Raw genomic sequence first — 17568 nt, forward strand, 5'->3', positions numbered from 1 at the left:
AAGCTGATTGAAAGTAAACATGTGTAGTGTAGATCATCCTGAAGAAGGACTTCTTTCCTTTAATTACATGTCCAACTGAAGTAAACTTCATGGTTACCCAAATAGCTGAAATATTGACATCAGGATATTGCAAATAGTTGAGAATCTGAATCACTGCAGGATAGAGGCCAAAGAATATCTGCGTTAGTCTTGACATTGCAAGATCACATTTTTCTACTTGATGATACCTGAATCATTCAATTCATCAGAAGTTTGTTTACTCTAACTAATAGAGTTATTGCCATATGACAGAAAGTAAGGCTAGAGTTGACTTTTCATCTGTACTCTCACTCCAAGTAGGAGAAGAGCAAAACTATTAGTGATGCGTGATTAAGGTTATCTGTACTTCAGAAAAATTAGCACAGATGTGTACTTTGTTGTACACATCACGAATCATTGCCATCCTATTTTCTTGCATATTGACTTTTAAAGCAGACTCGGGGTCCTTTTTAGTTTTCTGTGAGGCAAAGGTAATTATATCTCATGGTCTTTCCAAATGCCCTTACTCTCATTTCTCTAGTTTCATCACCAGAAGTTGAGTAAGAAACAATGGGCTATACTTATGTGGTCAGGCTAGACACATGGAAGAACTGAATTTTCTGACTTCCAGCAGGATCAAGTTATACATGCTAGAAGTATAGAAAAATCCACCTTTCTTATAACACACTTATTCTAAAAAGAAACATGATATGGGATTTTTATAAGATCTTAGAAATGAAAATATGGAATGCTCACCTCAGAGAAGTTCATTACTCTTCTAAAACACATTTCAATTATTTTTTAATATTTTTCCTTTTTATTTTTTTAAAAAGAAAACTAACTCTTTTCATTATACATAGCAATACAAGTTCCCACAACCTCCCCTCCTCCCATTCCCTGAACTTACCCACCCCACCCCACCCCCATCCTCTCCACAGAGAGTGTAAGGCACATTTTTGGGGGGAAGGTTCAAGGCCCTCCTACTATATCTAGGTTGAGCTAGGTATCCATCCAAAGATAATAGGTTCCCAAAAAAGCCAGTACAAGCAATAGGGATAAATCCTGGTGCCACTGCCAATGGCCCTCAGTCTGCTGCAGCCATGGAAGTGTCAACCACATTCAGAGGGACTAGTTTGGACCTATGCTTGTTTCTTCCCAGTCCAGCTGGTGAATACTGTAATTTGTAAAAATGTCATTTACATACAAAATCATTCCAGTAAATAAAAACTATTATTAACATTATGTAAGCAATATCTTCAATCTTGAAATGAGATAGTTTAAAGCTGAAGTAGGCATTTATACTTTTCCATAGTTATGATAGATACTTGAGCACTGAATTTTTAAAGTAAAACTGTAATTGTGAATTACAAGGTTTAACAAACAAATCGTTGGCTAATGTAGACAGAAGTTTCTGTCCCACCCAGTTCTGTAATTGTTCAGCCCCAAAGAAACACACAGAGGTTTGTAGTAGTTATAAACAGTTTGGTCTATTTGTAGGAAGAGAGAGCAGCTGATTGCCTGGCTAGCTTAGACCCAAAATAATTTCACAGTAACTGTATTAATTAAATCACTGTTTGGCCCATTAGCTCTAGCTTCTTATTGGCTAACTCTTACATTTCAATTATTTGTGTGAACCAATAAACAGAAAAGGGGAAATGGTGTGGGAGGTCCTTCTGCCTCTGTGTTGTTTTTATTGGTTAATGAATAAATAAACTGTCTTGGCCTGTGATAGGGCAAAAGAAAAGAGCTATGTGGGGAAAACTAAAGTGAATGCTGGGAAAAAGAGGCAGGGAGAAGTGAGAGAGATGCCATGTAGCCCTGCCAGAGGCCGACACTGGAAGTTTAGCCAGTAAGTCACAGTTACATGGCAATACACAGATTAATAGAAATGGGTTAAATTCATATATAAAAGCTAGTCAATAAGAAGCTTGAGCTAATGTCCCAAGCAGTGATGTAATTAATATAATTTCTGTGTGATTATTTTGGGGCTATACAACCAGGTACCAACAAGCAGCCTCATATCAACAAATTGATGTCAATATGGTGGACTAAATCCTGTAAAACCTGGGAGGGCTTGAAAAGGAACTCTAGACATAAAAAGCAAAGTTTAACCACATTTTTTTTCAGCTAGTGGTATTCCACAGCTCCTTTAAGAGAGGTTTTCCTGATTCAGCAGAAGCAGAAAAAAAAAAAAGCCACACCATTTTGAAATGCAGGCTTTCTAGGCCATGCTGTCAGTAAGATCTCTGACTCTTTCAGGAAACCAAGTATATGGATGGGGATTATGAGTAGTGTACTGTGCCTAGCTTGGTGGCAAAGTGAATGGCCTGTATGCTTGGAAGTGGAGTGGTGCATGTGTCTCAGAGGCACAAGTGGCTCAGCCATGCTGGACTGGAAGGGGGCCAGCAGTAAGTAACATATATTCCCTGGTAATGGTACAGCTTAAGTTTAAAGAAGCACTTAGCATTTTAAAAAGTGTGCCTGGACAGTAAAGAATTACATATATGCAATAAAGACAAATCCAGATGGAAGAAAACTCTAAATGAGTCACGGTGTTGGATAAATATAAGTAGGCTTGGAAGAGAGAAGAAAATAAGTATAGTGGGTTATAAAAGACAGTAAATGATTTTTAAAAAATGAAAAACAAAATCTTTAAAGAGACAGAATACAGTCATAGATTAAAAGAAGAAAGGTAATAAATAAATATTTAAAAGTAATAAAAATAAATAAGCCACATAAAGATGGAATATACACAGCGTCTGGATTATGTATATTATATTTTCATTACATTTTTTGATTGTGTAGGAGCTAAGTACAGAGAGACATTTCATTGTAAGAACTGCTAAGCGAAATCAGCCTGTATATTATAAAGGTATCTTGACTTCAGAATTTGGGCCTAAAGATATGTTGCTTTGGAAAAGAGGTTCTTCTTTTGTTTCCACAAAGGATGTGAATCTTTGGATTGCTTTCAGACTAATATGGTTTAATAGACTAAGACCCTCTGAAAGGTTACCATGAACACCCTCAAAAAATTACTTCACCTAATAAACAGAAGGAAGAAGCTTGGACAGAACTATGCTCATATTCCCAAATATTGGTTGTAAATCTCTCTTTATATTTAAAGGGGATATGCTACAGAGATGTATACTTTGCATTGGTAAGGATCTTGGATTATTGATACAAATTTAAGGTCAATTTTGTTATATTTATGTTTCTGCTCTTGATTAAGGTATTATGGTTGTGTAGGTGATTTAAAATGTAATGTGTAATTAATAAATATAGGTTAATAAATAATCATCTGTAATAGTCAAGTTTATAGCCATGTTAGTTAGATTTTATAGATGTACAGAGATGTCTTTCAAATAGGTATTTATTCTTCAAACCTTTCAAAGACTGTAGAATATAGCATTTAAAATGTTTTAAGAATTTAAGATTCGTCATGACAATGAGTCACATCTGTTCCTGGCAGTACCAAGCTCCTTCAAGAGGAAGATGGGCATTGAAGAGGTTTCTTATGGAGTTGGATGATCGTTGGCAAGAAACTGCTCTCGCCTAGAATGCTTGATAAACTGGACATGAGGGACCCACAGACAAATGACTGCTAAACTTGCCTAAAGGTGAGATAATCATTCAGGATTCCTGCTTCATGAAAGGGTCTTCTAGACATTCTACAGGACACAGAATAAAGTGACTGAAAAACTACCAATATAGGTGGAACTATCTTTGAAATGTCCTGCTTCATGGAAAAGTCTGCTGAATATTATGGGCCTGTAGGCTGAAAATTGGATGTCTGATAGATACTTAAGAATGTTGAGTGACTGTCCACACAGTGAGATTTCTCTGTCAATTCTATAGTTTTGATGTTGCTGACAATGCATTTCCCATTTACTTTGTTGAAATATGGAGCGGCGGGCTGTGTCCCGCCACCCGGCTAGCTTTACCCAAAATAATTACATGGAAACTGTATTCTTTTAAACACTGCCTGACCCATTAGTTTCAGTTTCTTATTGGCTAGCTTTTACATATTGATCTAACCCATTTCTATTAATCTGTGTAGCCCACGAGCTGGCTTACCAGGAAAGATCTTAACCTGCATCTGTCTGGAGTGGGAGAACCATGGCGACTCCCTGACTCAGCTTCTTTCTCCCAGCATTCCTTTCTGTTTACTCCGCCTACCTAAGGGTTGGCCTATCAAATGGGTCTAGGCAGTTTCTTTATTAATAAGAAATCACTCCCACATCATTCATTAGGGAATATTATATCGTTCTGGGGTTTTGGATGGAGTTGAGAAATTAATAGTTATAGTTTTCCTTAATTATGATAAAAGTTAAAGTAGACATAAATATTGTAACTTTAATTCTTGCCTGATAACTGTTTTGTTATATGTAATTTTACGATGTTAAAGTCAAAACTTTCCTTTTCATTTAAACAGGAAAAGGGAGGTGATGTGGGATTTTCTTCTCTATGTTGTGATTACCATTTTGAATGAAAAAATGGCTTTAGACGTAAAGTAAGGCAGGACTTAGCTAGGCAGAGAAATCTAATCTGAATGCTGTGATAAAGAAGAGCAGAGTCAGAGAGATGCATTAACATCACTGACTTCAAACCCTATTACAGAGCTACAATAATGAAAACAGTGTGGTATTGACATAAAAACAGAGAAGTCGACCAATGGAATCATATAGAAGACCTGGATGTTAACCCACAAACCTATGAACACCTCATTTTTGATAAAGGAACTAAAAGTATACAATGGAAAAAAGAGAGCATCTTCAACAAATTATGCTGGCAAAACTGGATGTCAACCTGTAGAAGAATGGAAATAGATCCATATCTATCACCATGCACAAAACTCAAGTCCAAATGGATTAAAGACCTCAATATCAGTCCGAACACACTGAACCTGATAGAAGAGAAAGTGGGAAGTACTCTACAACACATGGGCACAGGAGACCACTTCCTAGGTATAACCCCAACAAAACAGACATTAAGGGCCTCATTGAATAAATGGGACCTCCTGAGACTGAGAAGCTTCTGTAAAGGAAAGGACACTGTCACTAAGCAAAAAGGCAACCCACTTACTGGGAGAAGATCTTCACCAACCCTGCAACTGACAAAGGTCTGATCTCTAAAATATATAAAGAACTCAAGAAACTAGACCATAAAAGGCTAATCAACCCAATTATAAAATGGGGCACTGAGCTGAACAGAGAATTCTCAACAGAAGAAGTTCAAATAGCCAAAAGACACTTAAGGTCATGCTCAACTTCCTTAGCGATCAGGGAAATGCAAATCAAGACAACTTTAAGATACCATCTTACACCTGTCAGAATGGCTAAAATAAAAAACACCAATAATAGCCTTTGCTGGAGAGGTCGTGGAGAAAGGGGTACACTCATCCATTGCTGGTGGGAATGCAAACTTGTGCAACCACTCTGGAAAGCAGTGTAGCGGTTTCTCAGGAAATTCGGGATCAACCTACCCCTGGACCCAGCAATACCACTCTTGGATATCTCTTGGTATGATACCCAAGAGAGGCCCTATCATACAACAAAAGTATATGCTCAACTATGTTCATAGCAGCATTGTTTGTAATAGCCAGAACCTGGAAACAACCTAGATGCCCTTCAATGGAAGAATGAATGAAGAAAGTATGGAATATATACATATTAGAGTACTACTCAGCAGTAAAAAAAAGGACTTCTTGAATTTTGCATACAAATGGATGGAAATAGAAAACACTATCCTGAGTGAGGTAACCCAGACCCAAAAAGAGGAACATGGGATGTACTCACTCATAATTGGTTTCTAGTCATAAATAAAGGACATTGAGCCTATAATTCATGATCCTAGAGAAGCTAAATAAGAAGGTGAATCCAAAGAAAAACATATAGGCATCCTCCTGAATATTAACCTTCATCAGGCGATGAAAGGAGACAGAGACAGAGACCCACATTGGAGTACCAGACTGAAATCTCAAGGTCCAAATCAGGAGCAGAGGGAGAGAGAGCACGATCAAGGAACTCAGGACCACCAGGGTGCGCCCACACAGTGAGACAATGTGGATGTTCTATTGGGAACCCACTAAGGCCAGCTGGCCTGGGTCTGAAAAAGCATGGGATAAAACTGGACTAGCTGAACATAGTGGACAATGAGGACTACTGAGAAGTCAAGAACAATGGCAATGGGTTTTTGATCCTATTGCACATACTGGCTTTGGGGGAGCCTAGGCAGTTTGGATGCACACCTTACTAGACCTGGATGGAGGTGGGTGGTCCTTGGACTTCCCACAGGTCAGGGAACCCTGATTGCTCTTCGAGCTGATGAGGGAGGGGGACTTGATGGGGGAGGGGGAGGGAAATGGGAGGCGGTGGTGGGGAGGAGGCAGAAATCTTTAATAAATAAATAAATTAAATAAAAAAAATATATCAAAAAAAAGAATTGTAGATCAATAGTCATTTATGTTTGTCATGCTTATAGTTAGACTAAACAGGTTCTTTAGATGCATAGTGATTGTATTCTGCATAGATAGGTACTTCAAAGAGCTGTAGAATGTGATATTTAAATAACTTAAGTTTCTGTTGAAGTGAAACACAGTTGTTCCTGGCAGCACCGATCTATTCCTGAGAGAATGTTAAGCACTGAAGACACTGCACTTGGAACTTGTTTTCTTCTTGGAAAAAGTGGCCTTTGGGGAAGGAATTGTCCATGCATCAACCACTGACAAAATTCAAGATGTCCAGACAGGACAAGCAGGATACAAGCAAAAAGACTGTCAAATCTTTCCAAGACAGGGTAAGACAGTTTTGAAATTTTCTTCCTCTGAAAATGGTCTTTCAGTTACTCTAGGCCTTAGCCAAAGTTGGTTGCTCCAATGTTGCAGATGAGATTTGGGTGATTGCTCAGGTAGCCAGTTGTCTCTGTCATTTGTTGCACATTTTGGAAGTTGTTTGATTACACTTCTTGTTTACTCAAGTAATATTATTTCCCTTCTCAGACTTTGATGGGGTTGAAGACTAGATAGTTGTAGTAACTTCCCTCTCATAACTTGGCCAAATTCTTTATTATACAAGACTTAAACTCATTAGGATAGGATAATTATTGAAATATTTATCACATGTTTCTTGCTTGATATATTTTTTCTTATTGTATAATTTTGTATTAAGCTTAGAACTCTCTTATTTAAACAAAATGGGGAGGTACTGTAGGAATCCCTACTGCCAGTAGCCTTTAAGTTATCCACACACTTTGGCATGGTCTCTTAGGCTATTTATGATGATGCAAAGCATGCATCAAGCCTCTTTTCTGGCTGAGGGAATCAGTTGCTGTTCTCTATTCCAGCAGAGGATTGGGATTTTTGAGTCTACCCATAAATAAACAATCTTAAAGGAAAAGTAAACTTTTAATGTAAGAGTCACTTAAAAAGATTAACTGAGTAATGAGCAGCCCTAGTTCTAACACTTGTAGCACTGTCTTTATCTCTCTATCTCCTCCTCTGTGTGTGTGAGTGTGTATGTGTTTGTTTGTGTGTCTGTCTGTCTCTATATCTATGTTTACAACATTCTCTACCTTGACCTGGCAAAGTGCCCTCTCATACACAAAGGATTTAATGTCCATTTTACGCTGAGGTTCCATTTTTGCCCCAAAAATGGGTCGTAAAAACCAAGACTGGTTTGGCAGGATTTACTGAGAAGGAATTCCTCTGAAGTTATATAACAGTTGCTGGACAAGTGAATTATGCATATTTATCTTAAAACCGATTACTAGCTTAATGCAATACTGTATTAACAGATTTATCCAAAAGCCTTAAGAAAAAGAGAGAGAGACAGAAAGAAAGAAAGAAAGAAAGAAAGAAAGAGAAAGAAAGAAAGAAAGAAAGAGAATAGTTGTTCTTTTTGGGAGTTGAGTTTTTTTTTAAGTATGGTTATAGATTCCATATCTTTTAAAATACCTAAAGTACTAGTACACAACTCATTTACCTACTTATCAGCTAATTTTATTTTGAATATAAAAGATCGTTACAATTTTTACAAAAATAGCACATGAAGAGCATGCTTAGAGCCCTCGCGTGATGATTCTGAGACACCATCATTCACTTCCAGATGCGTTTTGTCATGCAATGTAAGTCTCCATGGGAAAAAGATCACTTGAGGATAAAGAACCTTGGATTGCTGCATCGCCATAAATTACAAATTCCAACCAGTTGACAGACTTAGCAGGAGGAAAAATGCAAACTCTGAAGTTTAAAGTATAAATATAAACATATAAATATGTTGCCTGAAACCATTAGATGGCCTGCTTGTGTGGAACCATCACAATCGCATTCTAGAAAGGCTGCTAAACAAAGGCAGGTTTGCTTTTCCTCTGAGTCTGCTTCCCAGAACCAGTGATCTGAAGTTCCTCTACTGCCAATGAAAATTAAAAATATAAATACTTGACCTACTTCACTCTTAGAGTTGTTGCAGGCCTGCTCTCGCATTTTCTGCCACTTCATTATAAACTTGTCTGTAGGAACAAGTAGCAAGCCCTTGCCCTAAGGGATATCTTTGCTCATGACCTTTATCACGGACAGTCACACCATTGCAGCCCAGCTCTATTAGAACCTCAGAAATGAGCTTTTCTAGTCAAGTTAAGAGGGTGGCAAAGGAACAAAAGACATGGAGCTTTTCTGGCTGTGAGAAACTCAGTGAAATCCAATGAACTTATAGGTTAGGCATCATTTTGGACCAATGTATCTGAACCTTGCTGTAGAGTGATTTTGCAATCTGATTTGATGCCAAAGTATCCCATTTTACCATCACTCATAAGTCATGCAGTATTTAATTCTTGGCCCTTATTCTATACAAATATATATAATAATGGTTGTAGAACTGGACTTGAAGAAACCTGTAGCCTCATAGGAGCACGCAAACTCTACTGGCAATGACTTTCCTGGAAGTTGAAGAGCCTTGTGATGGGCATACCATCATGTTCTCTTCTTTAGAGGCATTGTACTTCTCTCTGTCATTCTCAATTATCAAAACATAGTTATTCTCCTGGAATTGTATCATGAAGGCCAGAAAGGGTTTGAGTCACAATTTTCTTGGTTTCAAGTTTCTGGATCAATCTAAGACCAGTACAACTGTGATCAGTGAATTTAACATCAATGAGAGGCCATTTTCCTTTTGTTGTTGTTGTTGTTGTTTTCATTCCATCAAGCTTAGCTCTTCGGGCCTAGACTGAGGTTACTTAATGCCAGTATTTGTTTTCTAAATTCTTCACACAAAGGCTAGCCAAACATCAGCCTACTTCTGATGGAGGAAGGTCATTGGTTAAAAAATAAAGAAACTGCCTTGGCCCATTTTATTGGTTAGAACATAGGTGGGTGGAGTAAACAGAACAGAATGCTGGGAGGAAGAGGAAGTGAGCCATGCTCTGCTCGCCCGGGCAGACGCACACAATGAAGCAAGCTGCCAGGTCAGACATGCTGAATCTTTCCTGGTAAGACCCGTGCTACACAGTTTGTTAGAAATGGGTTGATCAGGATATCAGAATTGGCCAGTAAGGGCTAGAGCTAATGGACCAAGCAGTGTTTAAATGAATACAGTTTGTGTGTTGTTATTTCGGGCATAAGCTAGCAGGTGGCCAGGGTGCTGGGGATGCAGCCCTGCCGCTCCTATTACAACATACTTCAGCTCTCTTTTTGTAACACCTGAAAAGTTCACCATAGTCCATTAGTAGCAGTGTGAAAATAACCTCTCTCAGAGTCCAGGCATGCTGACAACACCAATGTGCCTCCTGGTCAGACACCTAGAACCTCCTCAAATACATCTTGCTGAAATAACACTCTTAGAGGAATTTTCTTATGTGTTTATTAGTCAATCTTAGTTGTCTAATACTCACATCAGAAATCTAGTGTCACTTGTAACTGTGTTGACTCCTTACTTGACAATTCTAAGCCAAAGCATGGGAAAACACGTTGCTATGGCTTCACTGTTACCTGGTCAGACCACAGTCATCTTTTTGATAGATCATGGAGGAAATACTATCATTTCTCCCAGGTTTCAACCATGTTCATGCAAGTGCCTCCACATGGAACTACTTTTAAAAATGCAGCTCGGGCTGCTTTCTTCCACTTGGAATACTTCCTTTGTTTCATATTCCATTTTGGAATGCATCAGATCCCATGTTGGAATTGAATGACTGAAGCTTTAAACATTTATCTTTTGTTCTCTTGTCTAACTTTATCTTTGTACCTTTCACCAACACATCCACATAACTTCCTCTCTTTAGCTTTTGGTCAGAATCCCTTAGTCCCTGCTTCTCTTACTGGAAGTATTTCATGTCAATAAAGAGGTTTATATCTTCTGAGCCTGGCTTGTTTCATTTATGACAATAACCTCCAAATCCTATTATGTTCCTGCAAACTATAAATTTCTCCTCTTTCTATTTTCCCACTTGTATATCTGCCACATTTTTTAATCTACTCATTTGCTGACATACTGGCTAATTTTATGTTAGTTATGTGATAATACTGCAGGGATCTGTGAGTACAGATATGCCTTAGATGTAGTCATGATAAGTGCTACTTGGAAGTAATGAAAACCTTTTCTCCAGTGTGGCAGGATGCCTGGCATAAAATACTCAAAACAAGGAAATACTTGTTTTGACCAATGGTTTCAGGGGTTCAGTCAGACTTTGAGTTCTTGAGTCCCTCATAAGAAAGAAAATCATAAGCAAAAGGATCATGTGGAGGAGGAGGTTGTTCGCTTAATGGACAAGAAATTGATAAAATGAAGAAACAGATATAACCTTGAAAGTCTTGCCTCTAGTGAACCACTTCCTCTGATTTGTCCCAATTCCTAAAGTCCCCAGCCTCCTAAAAGAGCATCACAATCTGTGGACCAAAGATTCAGCATATGACCCTGTGGGGGTACATTTTAAATTCATATTAGTATTGTGTATCTAATTTCATGAAATATTTTATTAAAGAAAAACTGCAAACTTATAGCTTATTTGAAATTAAAACCTCATAGATATGGGCAATAAATTTTTAGGGGTTTTTTGAGTGTGGAGGAGTTATAACTGCAGGAAGGAATATATGGCAATAAAAGAGAAGATTTGGATAGATCTTTTGGTTCATCACACCAATTGGACCATAATTAAATGACAGAAATTTATAGACAAGTGGTATAAATGCAGTCTCCTGAATTTAATGTCATCTATTACTACTGCAAAGATTCAACTAATATTGGAATGACAGGAGCTACATGAGAATTCTTTGTGCTGTCTTTGATACTTCTAGGGAATTTATCATGAAATAAAATGTTCTATGATTATAGAATAAGATCTTATTTAATCTAGAACTATAGAACCAGATTAAAAGGAACACTAATAAATGTAGAGAAAACAAAAAAAAGTGATGCAAATGGTTGATTTATTTTCATCCATTTCTATCTATTTTTAGCAAAACTGGGAAATGAATCCTGGCTTCATTCATGTTGGGGAGGCACTCACCGCTGAGTCACACTCCCAACTATTCATTTGTTTTTTAGAATCAAGAAAGCTTTGCATTATTACAAGCAGAGCAATCAGAATACATAATTAATATTATTTCCAAAACTATACATTTTCATTTGAAAATAAATGCAAGGTCTGTTAATGTAGAAAATTGTTAATGTACCTTTTCTCTTTCTATAGTCACAATTAGGTAGGATTTATAACTCAATGTTGACTTTGTACAATGAACACATTTATGCATTTTGAAAACCCAAAGATTCCAATGAGATGGAAATAAGCACAGTTGTATCTGTCATCATGTCCAGCCATCATTCAGCTCATGACAATGCAGGTGATGATGGCTGTCAGCAATACTCCTACATTTTCTTTTGCTGAAACTGTGTAAAAGTCACACTTCAGGGTTGTACTCTCATCAACAGAACAAGAATATTTAAAGAAAACCCAAGAAACTCGCTTTGTTTTTACATTTATCTCCAATATTTGACCAGTAGCATGTTGTAGCAATTTAGTGTTATTAATAGTAATAAAAATGTAAAATTCTGACTTTCAAATATTTAATAGTTACTGTTTCTAGGAATATTTTAACCATATTATCATTGAAGTGATACTGGTTATTAATATATAGATTCCTAAAAGTCTTTCAGTTTGACCTTAGATTGTTGGTTTTATCTGACACTAATAACCATGCTTTTCTCCTCATATACCTAGATAAATTAACATCAGTAACATCAGCCAAAATATCATATAACTGTGGCTATCACTAAACATCCTTAAAAGTTAGAATACGCATTTTTTAAGTTTTATATAGGGATGTACTGAATTTCTGCCATAATCCAAATGCGTTTTACACATTTTTTCCCACTTGATGAGACCACCTTGTGATTTCATTTGATAAAAGTGAGTCCCTACCTTTATGTTTTAACATCATCATGTGGTAAATCTAACAATCTTGAAATCAGTATATCACTGCTTACTTAAATCTTTAACACTGCTATGGCTGAAAACCCTGATCTGAGATATTTTTTACAGGCAAACTTTCTCAATCGAACGGATCAGAAGGTCACATGCACTCTGATGAACATAGTTTATTGGAGTACCTATCCCCATGTTTGGATACTGAAGTTCCTCCTACATCGCACTGCTTGGATGCATAGTCCCAAACCCAACACAGGACAGTATGATTTGACTCGTCTCTTTACTACTGATTTCCAAGCCAACTTCTTGGACACCAGTTTTACTAACAGCTCAGTGATTTTGTTTTCTATAGTTTTACAGTCCAAAAATGGTATTTCAATGCAAGTCCACACAGCAGCAATATTTATATATGAAATGTTGAATATTTGCATTTGTAAACTTGTTAATTCAATAATACTTATCCATTTCTTTTGGTTTCTAAAGTTTTTATTTACATATTTTAGATAAATATTTTATAAGTGTTGATGATTTTATTGCTTTATTTTCTAATATATCTCCACAAATAAAACATTTTGGATTTAGCACATTATAAGTTACAGTTAGAACACTGATCTCTGTAGACTAGAGTTTAAATGTCTGAGTAAAATAAATATGAACTTCCAATGTTCTGCTCTTATTAATAGCATTCGTTAACACTGCACACCTTTTGTATATTTTAGAAACAATTTCCTTCTCACAACCCTAGTAAAACTCCATATAATTTTGTGATAAGACTAATGACATAGGTCATATTCTATAACATGATGAAGGTAAATGATAATATGCGAGATTTATTTTATTAAAAGTAAAAATTGCTTCTAACAAGAAATTTACGAAAGTACACAAAAAGCAAACCTTTTAAAACTTCACACCCTTGCCCTACAGGAAACAGAGGAGGCTGAAAATACCACTTTTCCATGTTCTCCTAGTAAAGATGATGAGCATAGAACTTGGATCCTGTATGTCATTGCTCCAAACTTCTGTATGTCCTGGTCATCTCATGAGGGAGATCCTGATGATCTCCTTCATCACCAACTTGGATGGGTTGGAAATGTTATACATTGGTGGCTGCTATGAAATGCTTACCTTCAATATTTAAAGTTGTGGGGTGCTTGGTAACATATTGGTCAACTAGAGAATACACAGTGATGGCCACAAAAGAGTGTGTAACCCGGCCTGTGGAGATTGCTTACGGAATGAATTGTTTCCCATGCAATTATGAAGACCTGAAGTCAGATCTCCAAAATTCTAGGAAAGCAAAGTTTTGCGATTTGTCTGTAACCTCCACTCCTTTGACCTGGAAGTTGGTGAACTAGCCTAGCTTCTACCCTGGCAAACAACAAAAGACTGTTTCTCAAACAAGGTAGAAGGTGAGAGAGCAACACTGGAGGATATCCTCTAACCTCTATGTGTGCACATTGGTGCCTGTGTGCTCAAATTCACCCACATGAACACACACAAAAATGTGAACATGGTGTAACCATTTGTTAGACAATGCTTGTGCAAACTTTATGGTTTAATTTGTGTAATCATTCATTATTTTCTGCAAACCTAATAAGGCATTTCTTGTAATACATCTTTTCTAACACATAGTTGATAGTATTCTTTGCCCATACCTGGAGCAGAGAGTTTTTCATTAGCCTAAGTCTAGTAAATCATGCTATTCAAGAACATGAGTAATCATGTCCTTAAAGTTATAGCAAGTATTAGTAATAATGCTGCAAATGTATATTATGTATAAATGTAGATTATGATATCTACATCTATGAATAAGCCAAGTACTTTGGAAAGATAAAAGATGTGGACAGCCTTCCTGACAGAAAATAAAATACATGTAAGTATATCAGGAACAAAAAGGCATCTCAACTTCAGTTACACTAGTAAGACAGGAAAATTGAGCTGAAGAAATGTCTCTGTGGCTAAGAGCACTAATGCTCATGCAGTGTGCTCGGGTTCCTTTTCCAGCACCTACATGGGAGCTCACAACCATCCATCACTCCAGTTTTATGAGATCCAATACCTTCTTCTGGCTGCTAGACACATAATTGGTACATATAACTATTTACATGCCATACATTGATGAAAAGAAAATTGCACACACACGCATACATACATGCATGCATAGATATAGATAGATAGATAGATAGATAGATAGATAGATAGATAGATAGATATACATGTTTTTTTCTGACCACAGGGTCTGTAGGTATAACACGAAATACATGCCCTTTGGTGATGGAAGTTTGGTGTTTAGTTGTTTCATTATCTTGGCTAATACACCCTCTGCTGCTACCATTGATTAAATGAATTTACTATGAATAGCAGAAATTTCGTCATTACTGTGATTTCAGGACCTGCTACGTGTAAAATGCAGTAGAACTAGGTAACCGTGGCAGAGTGGTAACATGGGTGAATACACTAGAAGGACAATTATCTTGATTATAGGACATACATAGAAAGTTAAATAGAAAGGAACAAGAATGTGGCCATTAATGGGAAAGAGTCACATTAAGAAAAGCCAAACAAAAAAAAAAAAAAGGTGTGCCTTATTACACACAGAAAAAGAGAAAGAACAACAGAGTGTATTTCACTCACTCTATTCTTTGTTTTCCATCTACCTATTTCTCAAATGACATAGGAATGTTTCATATCTCATCATTTCACCCACATTCAAAAATGATTTGGGGTACCAAATATTTCAAGACCCCATCTTCTTTCTGTGATTCCATGTGTCGGTGTTTTTTTATTGACACGTCTGTCCTTCCCAGGTGTCAAATCACTGCATTCCTCATTGTGCTCCCTCAGCTCACTTCTTGGAAAAGCCCCTGCTTTCATGAGTGGTTTCACAAATAATCACAACTTCCATTAGAACCTATTCAGAGAAAGACGGTGTGGTCAATTTCTAAAACTTACTTGTCAATTGAGATTTAACTGTGTGTGGATAACTCTTTCTTTTATATCTTCAGGGAGATTTCATCCAGCCAGGGTTACACCAAAGGCATTAACCATATGTGAAAATTGCATAAGATGATAATTAAGACAGACCCATAATATTGAGCTGTCTAGCCTTAGCAAAAATTATGTTTGCTGAAGTAACAGAGTTAGACTCCAAATAGCAATAATAAAAGAGATTATCCATTCCATTGGAAAAATACGCACGCTCCTAGTATGAAGAAGAAGAAGCCCGACACCCCAGAAGAGACTGCAAGGTGGAGGAAGAAAGAAGAAAAAACTACCCAACTCTGGTCAATATTGAAAGGAAGAAAAAGGTACAAATTGAAAAGGAAAGGAGAGAAGTGCTGATGGAAAAATGAAGGGTATGTCCAGACCTTCACAAATGGCAATATCCGAAATCCTCGTAAATATCATAAATGGAAAAATGGTGGGGCTAGACAGAGAGCCAAAGATTCGAAACCTGAAGCTCGGTCCATGGTTAATATAAACCCTCTTGGTGCTTTGATACACAGTGACTTTAAGTCTGATGAGGAAGAGAAACCACAAAGAACTGTGTAGTACCTAAGGAGGTGACACCAGCATTGCATTCGTTGTTGGGCAACTATGACAGTGTTTCCGGATCAGAGAGTGAACCAGAAGAAATCCCCTTCAAGACTGAAGTAGTTCAGGCGGTGGTGGTGCACATCCTTAATCCCAGAACACAAGAGGAAGAGGCAGGTGGATCTCTGTGAGTTCCAGGCCAGCCTGGTCTACAAGAGCTAGTTCCAGGACAGGCTCCAAAGCTACAGAGAAACCCTGACTCGAAAAAGAGAACAAAACAACAAAAAGACTGAAGTAGATGTTCTGCCAGAAAACCATGTTCCTCATTGCAGGCCTCCCATAATAGATAAAATGTTAAACAACCAGAATCACTGTCTCTAGAGCCAAGTGGGAGAGCCAGATGAGTTGGTTCAGGAAAATATCCCTAAAGAGGAAAAGGAGCCACTGCCACCCTTATTTGAACTACGAACATGTCACCCATACCTCCAGGAAATGCTTCTAGTTCTAGACATTCGACAAGAAAATAACGAGATTTTACAGCATGTCCAGTTCATCATCAAAACCGGCATTTTTGGATATAATTCTAATTCTGTGGGAACTGAAGCTGAGTAGATGCCTCATGTTTCTGAATCTGGAAAAGAGCTCCATCCTCGAGTAACCAGAGTAAACTACCAATTTTTAAAGATCGGATCAGTGATGAAACTGCAAGCCGCATGGGATTCTATGTTGGATTTTAAGTCTGTCCTTGACTTTATAAATGCACAGTTAGTATTTCTAAAAAGTGACATATTGCCAATTTATAAAAGCAAACACTGAACTATTGTTCAATTATTTCTTGTTAGATTTATTTATTGCCACTCATCGATCCAATTGTTCAAGCAGGTATGGCCTCTTCAAATTTAAGACTCAAATAGAATAACAAGACATATTCCATATATTTCTTTTCATCTAAGAGTAAACATGCAGAACTGAGGGTACATCTCAGTGGTAGGTACTTTCCTAGCATGGTAAGGCCTTAGATTTGACTCCCACAGTTAACATGTGTGTGTGTATTTACTAAGTGTTATGGTTAATTTTGTATGGCAAGATGGCCAAATCAGCCAACTATTTGTTGAAATATCAGTACAAATGATAGCACCTAAATCAGTGGAGCTGAAAAAAAGTCGATTACCTTTATTCATATTAATTAATGTCCTTTATATATGTGTAGCCTTTCTGTAGTACTCAATGACATAATACAGTTGTTAAACTAAGCATTAAATCCTCATGTATTCATGCCTAATAGGTAAATTTCACTGAAGAACCCCAACAGAACAAGGATAATCTGGAGATTATTATTGTATAAGGGTCAAATAAGATTTTTAGACCACAAACATTTTGCATTTTTATAATTATTTCATTTACTGTTACATTATACTTTAATTACACAATTACCGCTTCCTTTTGCACCCTCAAAACCTTCCCTTTTACTCATCTTTGCCCTCCTTCAAATTTGTGACTCTGTTCAATTCCAGTGTGTTAGGTTCTGCTATATTTTCTTATGCATTATTTTAATATTTCATTTTATTACTATTCCACAGAAGCTTGCTTGTTTTCTAATGA

General features: G+C 37.0%; 1 pseudogene; it reads left to right on the forward strand.

The window, feature by feature from the left end:
* Positions 1-8089: 8089 nt before the first annotated feature.
* On the forward strand, positions 8090-16578 carry LOC121465310 (annotated as a pseudogene).
* Positions 16579-17568: the final 990 nt, after the last annotated feature.

Source organism: Microtus oregoni, unplaced genomic scaffold, assembly GCF_018167655.1.
Source record: "Microtus oregoni isolate MIOR12 unplaced genomic scaffold, Mior012 000030F_ref0000283, whole genome shotgun sequence".
Classification (NCBI taxonomy): domain Eukaryota; kingdom Metazoa; phylum Chordata; class Mammalia; order Rodentia; family Cricetidae; genus Microtus; species Microtus oregoni.